Consider the following 13,543-nt stretch of genomic DNA (forward strand, 5'->3'; position numbering starts at 1 on the left):
TGAAGTAGGTTTATAAAGGTTTAGGGCCTGTGAGTGCTTGCCCTACCCAGGCTTCCCTAGGCCTAAGCCCTGAGCCCTGTGTTGTTGTCTGCACTGCTCTGATCTATGACTTCAGCTGGCTGCTCTAATCCTAGAGCCACAGGGGACTCCCTCCCGACTCCGACTGAGGCTGACAAGGATGAGTGTAAACTGTTGACATGGTGCTGTCTCTTCTGCTCTGCTCTCTGATCAATGGCTGACTGGCTGACTGGGAGGAACCCTCCTGTTCTGTTCCACTGTCTGCCTGCCTGTTGCCTACGAGTAGTTACACTGCTGCTGCTTGGCCTGCGTGCCATCCTTCCACACAGACGATCCCTCACTCTCTTTACCATTATCTCTGCGATGTCTTTTGGTCTCGTGCTCTCTTGCTATCTCTCTCATATTGCAGCCCAAATACATGCTTCTCATAGTTCAAGTATAGACACGTCTCAGCATCAACTGTAAGATGTTGAAGAAGAGACTGGCTTGGGCCAAGAAACACGAGCAATGGACATTAGACAGGTGGAAATCTGTCCTTTGGTCTGATGAGTCCAAATTTGAGATTTTTGGTTCCAACCACTGTGTCTTTGTGAGACACAGAGTAGGTGAACGGATGATCTCCTCATGTGTGGTTCCCACCGTGAAGCATGGAGGAGGAGGTGTGATGGTGCGAGGGTGCTTTGCTGGTGACACTGTCAGTGATTTATTTAGAATTCAAGGCACACTTAACGATCATGGCTACCACAGCATTCTGCAGTGATACACCATCCCATCAGGTTTGCGTTTAGTAGGACTATCATTTAATTTTCAACAGGACACTGACCCAACACACCTCCAGGCTCTGTCTACGGGCTTTTTGACCAAGAAGGAGAGCGATAGTGTGCTGCATTAGATGACCTGGCCTCCACAATCACCCGACCTCAACCCAATTGTGATGGTTTGGGATGAGTTGGACCGCAGAGTGAAGAAAATATACCTTTAATATGCTCACTGATGTAAACTAAACATTGGTCATGAATTATTTTGTGTTTCCGATGCAGTAAATTATGTGGCGCAGTGCCACGTCAAAATCATTGCCGCCACGCCCAGAAATATATGGACCTTTTTTCTTTTCTTTTTTTAAGTTGCTGGAACAGACTTTAAAGATGCTAGAACAGTCCATGTTTACTTTTCCTTTGCAACGAAAACGAGTAATGAATAGAAAAATCTTATTAGAATAGTTTATCTATTTTCCTATTTGGCTCGTTGTTGTGTGTTCAATGCGAGATAAAATATTTATCTTGAGGCACATTCAAGTCACGAGTGCCATAGCTGTGTTTTCCATAAGCGCCGGCCGTCAGCTAAATTGCCGATAACAGACTCATTGTCAGTCTTCTACTTTTTCCACTTAATTAATTAACAAGGCTTCCTTTCATTTAAAAGTTTCAATTCACTAGTCAGAAAGGTCTATATATCCTTCTCCCGCTAGATACGCATCTTCTAGTGATCTATTGATTGGACAGGCGCCTGTCAGTCACAAAGCGAGCGATGACAGGGACACAGTCTGCTGTCTGTCCTGCCTCTCTGTACCTGTATTATTGTTGTGCTCTCTGATTTGCTGCCGTTAAATTTCTTGTCACGGAGGAGGGAGAGCATATTGGTTCTTCATCTCCTGTGAGTGAATTTACACATCCCATGTTTGTTTATTTATTTTATTTTTATTGAACCTTTATTTAACTAGGCAAGTCAGTTATTCAGAACAAATTCTTATTAACAATGATGGCCTACCGCAAGGCAAAAGACTGGGCTGGGATTAAACAATAAATCAAATTAAAAAATTAAAACATATAAATATAGGACAAAACACACATCACGACAAGAGTGACAAGAAAACACTACATAAAGAGAGATCTAAGACAACAACATAGAAAGGCAGCAACACATGACAACACAGCATGGTAGAAACACAACATGACAACAACACAACATGGTAGCAGCACAAAACATGGTACAAACATGATTGGGCATAGACAACAGCACAAAGGGCAGGAAGGTAGAGACAACAATACATCACGCAAACCAGCCACAACTGTCAGTAAGAGTGTCCATGATTGACTTTTGAAATGAAGAGATTGAGATAAAACTGTCCAGTTGGAGTGTTTGCTGCAGCTCGTTCCAGTCGCCAGCTGCAGCGAACTGAAAATACTAGTGACCCAGGAATGTGTGTGCTTTGGGGACCTTTAACAGAATGTGACTGGTAGAAAGGGTGTTGTATGTGGAGGATGAGGGCTGCAGTAGATATCTCAGATGGGGGAAGTGAGGCCTAAGAGGGCTTTATAAATAAGCATCAACCAGTGGGTCTTGCGACAGGTATACAGAGATAACCAGTTTACAGAAGAGTATAGAGTGCAGTGATGTGTCCTATAAGGAGCATTGGTGGCAAATTTGATGGCCGAATTGTGAAGAACATCTAGCTACTCGAGAGCACCCTTACCTGCTGATCTATAAATTATATCTCCGTAATCTAGCATGGGTAGGATGGTTATCTGAATCAGGGTTAGTTTGGCAGCTGGGGGGAAAGAGGAGCGATTACGATACAGGAAACCAAGTCTAGATTTAACTTCAGCCTGCAGCTTTGATATGTGCTGAGAGAAGGACAGTGTACCGTCTAGCCATACTCCCAAGTACTTGTATGAGGTGACTACCTCAAGCTCTAAACCGTCAGAGGTAGCAATCACACCTGTGGGGAGAGGGGCATTCTTCTTACCAAACCACATGACCTTTGTTTTGGAGGTGTTCAGAACAAGGTTAAGGGCAGAGAAAGCTTGTTGGACACTAAGAAAGATTTGTTGTAGAGCGTTTAACACAACATTCAGGGAGGGGCCAGCTGAGTATAAGACTGTATCATCTGCATATAAATGGACGAGAGAACTTCCTACTGCCATGTAATGCAAGGAGTGACGATGAGTTGAAATCCACTTCTTTTTTTTATTGCACTTTCATTTATTTTCTTTCGCCTTTCATAGGCCTGCTATAGCCAGCCAGGCACATAGGCTATTTACTGTGCTTTGATTGGCAACCAAGCAACAATGTTGACTAGTTCATAAAAGCTGTCTAACCAAAAATCTTGTTTGTATTTTTCCAAGGATTCGGTGACCGCTAAAGTGACTTGTCAGTGCAGCCTATTGATGGGTTTGTTCACCATAAAACAGCTATTTTTGAACTGATAACAGATTGAAGGTTAGAAAAGCTAATGTCATGATATTTGGTATTATTAAACATATTGATATAGGCCTACTGATTTGATTAAAGAGCCACTGAACACTCAGATTGGTACGTGTGTTATTTTCTGTTGCTCATTAGATCAAATAGATTTCAGTCTTGGATGTGTGTTCACTGACCGATTCTGCACTTGGTTAATGTTTGTCCCCCATGAGACACGGTCAAAGTGCATGCTCTTCAACCGATTGCTTCCCCGTACCCTCACGCCCAACTAGCATCACGACTTTGGACGGTTCTGACTTAGAATATGTGGACAACTACCTAGGTGTCTGGTTAGACTAGAATCGGTTTCCTATTTCACAACAAAGAATCCTTCACTCATGCTGCCAAACATATCCTCGTAAAACTGACTAATCTACCGATCTTTGACTTCGGCGATGTCATTTACAAAATAGCCCCCAACACTCTACTCAGCAAACTGGATGTGGTCTAACACAGTGCCATCTGTTTTGTCACCAAAGCCCCATAATATACTACCCACCACTGCGACCTGTATGCTCTCGTTGGCTGGCCCTCACTACATATTCTTCTCCAGACCCACTGGCTCCAGGTCATCTATAAGTCTATGCTAGGTAAAGCCCCACCTTTTCTCAGCTCTCTGGTCACCATAGCAACACCCACCCGTAGCACGCGCTCCAGCAGGTATATTTCACTGGTCACCCCCAAAGCCAACACTTCCTTTGGCCGCTTTTCCTTCCAGTTCTCTGCTGCCAATGACTGGAACGAATTGCAAAATCACTGAAGCTGGAGTCTTATATCTCCCTCTCTAACTTTTAAGCATCAGCTGTCATAGCAGCTTAACAATCACTGTACCTGTACACAGCCAATCTGTAAATAGCATATCTCGCCTCCATGGTCTATTTACTGCCTTTATCTCCCTATTCTTCTACATTCACACACACTGTAGATAGATTTTTCTATTGTGTTATTGACTGTTCTTTTGTTTATGTGTAACTGTGTTGTTGTTTTTGTTCCCACTGCTTTGCTTTATCTTGGCCATGTCGCAGTTGTAAGTGAGAACTTGTTCTCAACTGGCCTACCTGGTTAAATAAAGGTGAAGTAAATTGAATAAAGAACTGTCGACACAAAAGCGTGGGTCACCTCCTCAAAATCCCCAGAATGAATCAAAGATAACTCAAGAAATCTGTACTTCATTTTGAAGTTTTTTGCCGAAGATTTTTTAGTTGCGCAAATCTGACTAAGGTGCAGTATTTCTTAAGTCAAAAAATGTGCAATGCATTGTCTTATGCAAACAAAGTCACAGCTGCTTGGCAGGTCTGTCTCACTGTCTGTGCTTTTGGATAGAAAGCAATCACCACAGCTGTTCACCCCATGTTAGTGGGCAAATGGACAACTTCAAATCAAAACCCAACCTTCATTTATCAGTTGTGACATGCGGATGTTCCAAACACCGTTTAAGACGAGACTGACTTTGACCAAAATGATCCTATTTACACTTTGTAGTCAATTTTGAGACAAGAATAACTGTTTTCGAGTCGTATCGATTTCCCATAGGCTGTTTTCAAAGTGATTCGTTGCTTTTTAAAGGCAGTTGCTCTTTAAAGTGTTGACAACGGAGTAGTCAGCTGCTGCTTTCTGTGTAGCAAAGCCCATGTTTAACACTTGTTTCATTCTTCAATCATACCTGTAGGTCTATTCATGAGCCCCTGACTTTGTATAAAAGTGGGGGTGCACAAATTGGTGGGGCATCTGGGGCTCCTCCCCCTGAACATTTAGCATTTTTAAAACAATTTTCCTGCAATTCTATATTGTGTCTCAACAGGGAATCCATGTTTACTTCACAGAACACAACCTTTTTTCTTAGATTTTTGCCACAATAAACTAAACTGAAAGAGCAGATTAGATTTAGTTTTTGCCACAATAAATTAAATTGAAAGAGTAGACTAGAATAGTTTTTCTAACTAGATTACAATCTACCGCCTTCCCTCAAAGTCCCAACCACCTGGCAGGCTACTTTTTCTATTTGGCTGGTTACTCCATGCACTTTTGGAAAACACGGAAAAATGCAATCTGAGGAGCAGTTAATGCACTGCCATTTTTGCAATCGTGGGACAAACAGCAGGTTTAATAGCCTTTGTTAAAAAGAGAGGGATCCCGGCTTTCCATTCCCACTTTATTTATTTCTCATCTCCTATATTTGTGTAAACTGCACCATTTTAAACCCAGATTTTTTGGTAGCTGCATGATTTTTGGGGACATACATTGAATGTTAGCTAGTTAACTAGTTCATCAATAGGATTTGGGATCTAGCTAATGATTAGCCCAGTAGGGTAAATGCAGATAGGCTACCCCAAGCTTAAGCCTACTTATTTATAGCCACTATGCTGCATCAGTTGGGCTACAGGTGATAATGCATATTGCTCATTTCTGGAGGTGGAATATGTGTAAGGATTTTTATATTTTAAATTGTTTCAGCATAATTTCCCCCCCAATTTTAGTAATGTCTTGTTTTAAAGTTACCAGAACTGAGCTTCTCAGTCCTTGTACAGCATCCTTTTCCCCCGCTGCTAGAAATGTTATTCCTATATCATCATTGACTTTCCCGAGATAATTCATTGAATTTGAACTAAATGACTGTGGTGTTGTGGTGCTAGTGCTACCTTTTTTGATGATAACAGAATAGTGCACCACCTGAAGCTAATGAGCAGAGAGCAGAGACTATCTGAGGAGAGAATGAATCAACTTGGGGAGGTGCCTTAATTAATCCCACTTCTAATGATGCAACTATCAGTAAGAGCTGAGCTGGGCAGACAAGAGGCAGCTGTGGTGTGTGTGTGTGTGTGTGTGTGTGTGTGTGTGCGCGTGTGGGTGTGTGCGCGCGTGGGTGTGTGTGTGTGTGCGCGCGCGCATACGTGCGCTTGTGTGTTTGCGTACCTGCGTGCATGTACCATCCTTTCCCTTAAGCCAAGCTAAAGCTATGAGTCACTCTCGAGGTAGCTGTAGAATAATAATAAGGAATCCCCCTCTGACTCCTCAGGCAAAAGTTACCCCTCCTCCCCAATGACGCAATACTGGAGAGGTGCGGGTATTCTCAATCAGTAGGCATGGTTACACAAAGCGCTCTGTGAAATTGTTAGATTACTTGTGAAATTGTTAGATTACTTGTTAGATAATACTGCATGGTCGGACCTAGAAGCACAAGCATTTTGCTACACTCGCATTAACATCTGCTAACCATGTGTATGTGACCAATCACATTTGATTTGATTTGACTTACACAACCCTGTCCTGGGTAGCCTACATAGCCTGCCATGTAGTAGTGGAATGGGTGGTGTTGTTATTGTTGGCGTTATTTTACCATTAAATGTTCTTGGCAGACGGAAATGTTTTCCACCAAGTTTCACCCTGATGTGTTGGCTTCGCTGATCTTTGTTATCTGTTGATTGGCGTGAGGTTGGCGCATTTACGGTTGCAGGCGAGGATGGATGAGTGTATTAAATGTTGATGAGTGATTCACTGTAACGTGGAGGAATGATGATATTGCCCACCTACCCCACTACTGTAGTACTACTGAGCTGAGGGAGAGAGTAGTCCGAGAGCATAAAACACAGAAACACACACCCAGGGAAGTCTTTCAGAGAAAATAGTCAATATTTCACTGCTGATAGAAAACAATTATCTTACAGAAGAGGCCATGCTCTCACTGAGGGAACTGTTAATATGAGGCGATTGAGGCGAGATGGAGACGAGATGTAGTAATCTTACGGCTGGCTGTACAGTACCTGTGTGGCTAGTCTTTGAAAGGCAGGGACTGACAGCTTCCCCTGTGGCTCGTCTCTTTGCGTGGTTCTGGACCGGTTCCAACTGACGTATTGGTGTACAAAGTGCTCTGTGAACATCGTAGGGTCCAGTGCCTTATAGTGCCAGAAAGCCCCATCTGTCTGCTCTCCACTACCACTCACCCAGCAGAGTTGTCTTAGAGTGTCAGGTTTCAGACCCCACATTTGCATAGGGAGTGACGTGCCACATTTTCTGTCTTATCCAGACAAAGAATTGATTTGCTCTCACTCTGAGCAGCGGAGTCTGTGAGACGGCATGTGAAAGGTGACAGTCTAGCGAATTTGTGGTTGCATCTCGCTGTGATATTCTCAGCCGGATTTAGAGCTTTAAACATGAAAAAAATACTAAATCATTTCATAGCATTGAAACAAGACCACTTCCTCTTGGTCACAGACTGACAAAATCCCTTCCTGCTGAACAAAAACCCACATCTTCAGATTTTTCACATTTCTCTCCTTCACGAGGGAGGGTAATGAACGTTCACAGTTGTGAAGGTAGACCTACCAATTAATGTTTTTACTGGTAATAATTTGGTTTATGATATATTAACTGATTAAAACATGTTATTATGTTACCACAATGACAAAACAAATCTATAACAGAAGGTCTGCCACTGTATTGGCTACAATGGGAGTTTTTAGTATTCACTTGCTACCATCCTCCCTTCCACTGGCATACTGTTATGTTCCGCTCATAATGGTTTTCTATATCTTTCTGTCACTTGGCGGTCAAAGCAATAGTGTGAAAATGGTCTGGACAACCCCTCCCCCTCTCTCTTTCTCTTCCTGTCTCCTCTCTCCCTCTCTAGTTAATGTCACCTCTCCCGGCTCTTACTGACAGCTACCCATGAGCCCCCTCTCTTTCCATGACTCTAACCAGCCCTCTCACCCACTGAGCACCGCCGACACCAGACATCCATGGACGTTGAAAAGTAGTTTTGAAATTTGGTCTGAAAACTGAACCAATTATGGACGTCTGTTTCACGAGTTTGGACTAGAGGTCGACCGATCTATGATTTTTCAACGCCGCTCACCGCCGCTAACTAGCTAGCCATTTCACATCGGTTACACCAGCCTAATCTCGGGAGTTGATAGGCTTGAAGTCATAAACAGCGCAAGGCTTGATGCATTGCGAAGAGCTGCTGGCAAAATGCACAAAAGTGCTGTTTGAATGAATGCTTACAAGCCTGCTGGTGCCTACCATCGCTCAGTCAGACTGCTCTATCAAATCATAGACTTAATTATAACATAATAACACACAGAAATACGAGCCGTAGGTCATTAATATGGTCGAAAACAAAACGTTTTTTCTTTCTGTTCCGTATTTTATCTAACGGTTGGCATCTCTAAGTCTAAATATTGCTGTTACATTGCACAACCTTCAATGTTATGTCATAATTACGTAAGATTCTGGCAAATTAGTTCGCAATGAGCCAGGCAGCCCAAACTGTTGCATATACCCTGACTCTGCGTGCAATGAATGCAAGAGAAGTGACACAATTTCACCTGGTTAATATTTCCTGCTAACCTTTCTTTTAGCTAAATATGCAGGTTTAAAAATATATACTTTGTGTATTCATTTTAAGAAAGGCATTGATGTTTATGGTTAGGTACACGTTGGAGCAACGACAGTCCTTTTTCGCGAATGCGCACCGTATCGATTATATGCAACGCAGGACACGCTAGATAAACTAGTAATATCATCAACCATGTGTAGTTGTAACTAGTGATTATGATTGATTGATTGTTTTTTATAAGATAAGTTTAATGCTAGCTTGCAACTTACCTTGGCTTCTTACTGCATTCGCGTAACAAGCAGGCTCCTCGTGAGGCAGGTGGTTAGAGCGTTGGACTAGTTAACCGTAAGGTTGCAAGATTGAATCCCTGAGCTGACAGGGTAAAAATCTGTTGTTCTGTCCCTGAACAAGGCAGTTAACCCACCATTCCTAGGCCGTCATTGAAAATAAGAATGTGTTCTTAACTGACTTGCCTCGTTAAATAAAGTTGTAAATAAATAAATAAATAATTAAATCGGCAAAGTCGGCGTCCAAAAATACGGATTTCCGATTGTTATGAAAACTTGAAATTGACCCTAATTATTCGTTCATTCCGATTAATCGGTCGACCTCTAGTTTAGACAGTCCAGTACAGTACAGCACAGTAAAGTAGAGTATAGTATAGGTCAGTACAGTACAGTGCTGTATTAGGGATGTGCATCGTTCCCTTTCAAGACGATTTGATACATATCTAGATACATGGGCTCCGATACGATACAGGAACGATACCGTTTAGCTTAATACGATTCGGTGTGATCTGGTTTGATTAGAGGAACGAATCGATGCGTTTCGGTTCAATTTGATAAGATTAGATGCACTGACCTTTGTTGCTTAAACACATTCTTTTCCCATTCTAAATGAAAATCGGTTGCTGATGGAGCTCATGACCTGGTCCTCTCTGAACTGTGTAAATATTCTGTGTAAATATTTCCATGGGCTATGTAAGAACCTGAAGCTGAGCCATATAAGGCTATGCAAATGAAGGCTCCCCCCCACTTTTGATCTGAAATCCCCATCACTTACTAGTTAACAACAATTTTGCTATGACATAGTCACTGAATAAATATCCCAACTTTGGATTTCAGTCCTGTCTGGAAGTGAGCTTCTATTCTCCGCCCTCTTCGACCATGCCTTGGGGCTCACAAGTGGTTGCTGTTTTCGTTATGAAATTGTCAACTTTACCCTGTATATCAAAAAATTACCATATACACTTATTGTTTAAAGCAAAAGTACTAAAACTATTGCTGATGGTAAAATCGAATGTAAGCCCCTATCTGCAAGTATAGCCAGATGAGAATTGTCACTGGGAGCTTAGGGAGTGAACGTTATTTATATTGAGGGATACCTGGAGGTAATTGCACATCTTTGAAATTAAAATGGATGGCCCTCCCTATATTTTTTTACCTGCCCTCCTCGAGCGTTTGAAAGGGGAAAAAACAAATAACCTTCCCCCTCCGAAATGGTAAATAAAACCAAATAGCAGGGGATATTTACCAATTTAAACGTTAAGGGCCAAGGACAATAACTATAACGATAAATTATACATAACTATAAAATGTTGGCGAGCATCCAGACTAGAGGAATGTTTATCGTTCTACAGGAGCCTGCACCTGTCAATCAACTGATCAAAGCATTGTACTGCACGCTGTAGGCCTGTTAATAAGGTGGTAACACAGACCATTCAGTGCTTCAGGGTGTGTTCATTGTCATAGTGACCACTGCAAATAATAGTTCAATGTAGGCTACATGTAGCCTAATGAAAAAATATAATATAGAAACTTCTATTTAAATGACATCTAGATATTCAACAGCAAACGTTGTTTAGCCTGCACATCTTTTCCATCATGTCATTGCTTGCCTCCTTGCTCAAGTGATTTCCATTTTCTAATGGATGTCAATTCATTTGGATCTGTTTCACTGTGCTCATCAATGTCTGTCCTGTGCAACCATTTAATACATCAGTGCAACAATGTCATCATCGCTGGCGGCCAGGGACCTCAGACTGGAGCGAAGGTTCATTTGGTCTAGGCCTATTTTACATTCAGCAATTAGTAAGAGCAAGCCTGCTTCTCTGCACAAAAAGCATATTAGGCCTAGTATAAAAAAATGATCTCCTAGAGATTTTGTAGCCTATAGTTTTTCCTGGGATTTTACAAGAAGAGGAATAGCGGAGAGTCTTGCGTCCGGAAAGCCTATTGTGCTCCGGAATAGCTGGAAGAGAGAGGCTAGAGTTGTGTAGCCAAAGAAGCTAACTATTCAATAGATATTAGGAAACTCATTAGCTAAATATTACGTAACTATAAATATTTACCTGTCAAGAAAGTACAGAAAGACTCATGTGTAGGCCAAGTTACAGAGGAGGAACTTCTTGATGCAATTAAAGCCTTTATGACTGGGGAAACTCCAGGGCTGGATGGCATACCAAACCTTTTTTGATTTTTTAATTATAAAAATGGTAGATTATCATGTACTCAAAAAGACGGTCTGATTCACTATTACTGAAACAGGGCCCAGGTGTTAAATGTAAAGATACAGTCCATTTAAAAAATTGGAGGCCCTTTACACTTCAGTGTTGTGATGCAAATATTCTAGCAAAATGCATAGCGCATATAATTAAAAAGATATTATCGGATATTATTCATCCTAATCAGATAGGTTTTTTACATGGATGATACATTGGAGATAATATAAGACAAGTACTGGAAACAATAGAACACTATAACAAATCTGTCACACCAGGCCTGGTATTCATAGCTGACTTTGAAAGGCTTTAGATAAAGTACGACTGGAATTTATACAGTGCTTTCGGAATGTATTCAGACCCCTTGACTGTTTCCATATTTTGTTACGTTACAACCTCATTCTAAAATGGATAACATAATTCCCCCCCTCTTCAATCTACAGACAATGCCCCATAATGACTAAGCGAAAAGAGGTTTTAGAGATTTTTGAAAAAATAAAAAAAGGAAATACCTTATTTACATAAGTATTCAGATCCTTTTCTATGAGACTCGAAATTGAGCTCAGGTGCATCCTGTTTCCATTGATCATCCTTGATGTAGACAGGACTGTGTCGAGGCACAGATCTGGGGAAGAGTACCAAAACATTTTTACAGCATTGAAGATCCCCAAGAACACAGTGGCCTCCATCATCCTAGAGCTGGCCTTACGGCCAAACTGAGCAGTCCAGAATATTCTCTGATTTTGTTACCAACAAATACGGCGAAAAGTACAGTAAGTGTAAAATACACATAAAATCAAGTGTAATGTTTAGATTCAGTCTTGTGTCAGGTGAACTGTTGTGTCCTCAATTTTGGTTTAATAATATTCCCAAAACCTCCAAACTGTTCCCTTTCAATTGCTACCATGCTTATGCGTTTCATATTTCTTCTGTAAGAAACAATTAAATTTAGCCTTATCCATAAATGCAAAATCCCACAAGTGAAAAGGGTTAGACATTTGACTCAGGGTGCGTATCGGTAAATCGTTATACCTCTAGTACTGTACAGTAGGGATTAACATGGGTAACCGGGATCCCGAAACTGTCCCGGGAACACTCTATTCCTATTTCCCCCCCAAAATATATATACAATTACAAAAAAAAGTACAACATGTCGGCACTAATGAAGTTCCACAAAATACACAACATGTAATAGCACATTATCCAAACAGGTTGTCGCATGGAAGCCTTTAGCCTAGTGTATTTACTTCACACAAGGTCACCATAAATTCAAAGCACACACGTAATGGACACTGCCGGACTGCACACACAACCCAAATACAGTTAAAAACCACTACAGGAAACCCCTATAGTATAGCCTTTAAAAGAAGGTTCCCTGACTCTTCAGACAGTCACAAATTTGATAGGCCTACGCACAATTCACTATATATTACATTACTAAAAATCTGTTTAATTTGCTGTGATCTCTTTACATTGTGACACACGTGGCATAGTGATCATATCCTGGTTTTAGACACTTTAAACTTCCTATTTTTGCGTTATTTCCCTGGACTCTTGAGATAAATATGAATTATTCCCGGTATTGAGACTTGGTAGATTCCTGGAAGATATTCATCCCTACTATACAGTAGAGTTTTGTACAATACAGTATAGTAGAGCACTCTAGAGTAGAGTATGGTATAATTTACTTAATGTACTGAACTGTACTGAACTATACTCTACTTTACTCTACTTTATTGAGTTCTATCCTACTCTGCTGTACTGTACTTTACTGTGCTGTGCTGTACTGTTCAAACTTCTGAAACTTAGATGTTTATTATTATCTGGTCCGGACCAACCAAATTTGTTCTTTTTTGGGGCCCGAGAGCATTAGCATAATAGCCTGTGCTTAGAATAATTATGCAAAGGAGGATATTACATTTTTCTTCCTTTGTGTACCTATTCAGGATACATATAAAGAATGAAGAGAATGATGTTCATAATTATGAATTTCTGTATAGTACAGATCCGGGACCCATGATGCCATTCTGTTACCATCGTTCTGTTACCTGGTGTTAATCCACTTCACTTACTGTGGTTCCAAAATATATATTTTTCAAACTCAAGCTGTCATATCATAGCTGACACCCCATTCTTTCTGCAGACATTTTTGAATCTTAAATCGGAGTTGATATTTAACTTTTTGGAAAACGTGGTCACATAAAGAATGGAGGGAGATTTTACCATTATTCTGTTAACAAACTTTAGATCACCACTGGTCTTCTCTAGGAAATGTGTTTTTGTCAAACTTCCTGTGGAAATTGTTAAAAGTAGTCCTTGTTTGGTTAACTTTGTAATCAATGGTTTTTGTTTGGCATACTTTTAAAGGGAAAGATCTTAGTCTCAGCGTCAATCTGTTACCATTTTACAGGCTCTGTAGCTACCACCTCCTGAGGTGCAAATTCACA

General features: G+C 41.0%; 1 protein-coding gene across 1 annotated transcript in view; it reads left to right on the plus strand.

Annotated features, from left to right (window-relative positions):
- The window catches only part of LOC112244810 (receptor-type tyrosine-protein phosphatase gamma), a 295,615-nt gene that overhangs the window by 62,294 nt on the left and 219,778 nt on the right, over positions 1-13,543 (plus strand). The window lies entirely within an intron of this gene.

This window comes from Oncorhynchus tshawytscha, linkage group LG02 (genome assembly GCF_018296145.1).
Source record: "Oncorhynchus tshawytscha isolate Ot180627B linkage group LG02, Otsh_v2.0, whole genome shotgun sequence".
In the NCBI taxonomy this organism is placed as follows: domain Eukaryota; kingdom Metazoa; phylum Chordata; class Actinopteri; order Salmoniformes; family Salmonidae; genus Oncorhynchus; species Oncorhynchus tshawytscha.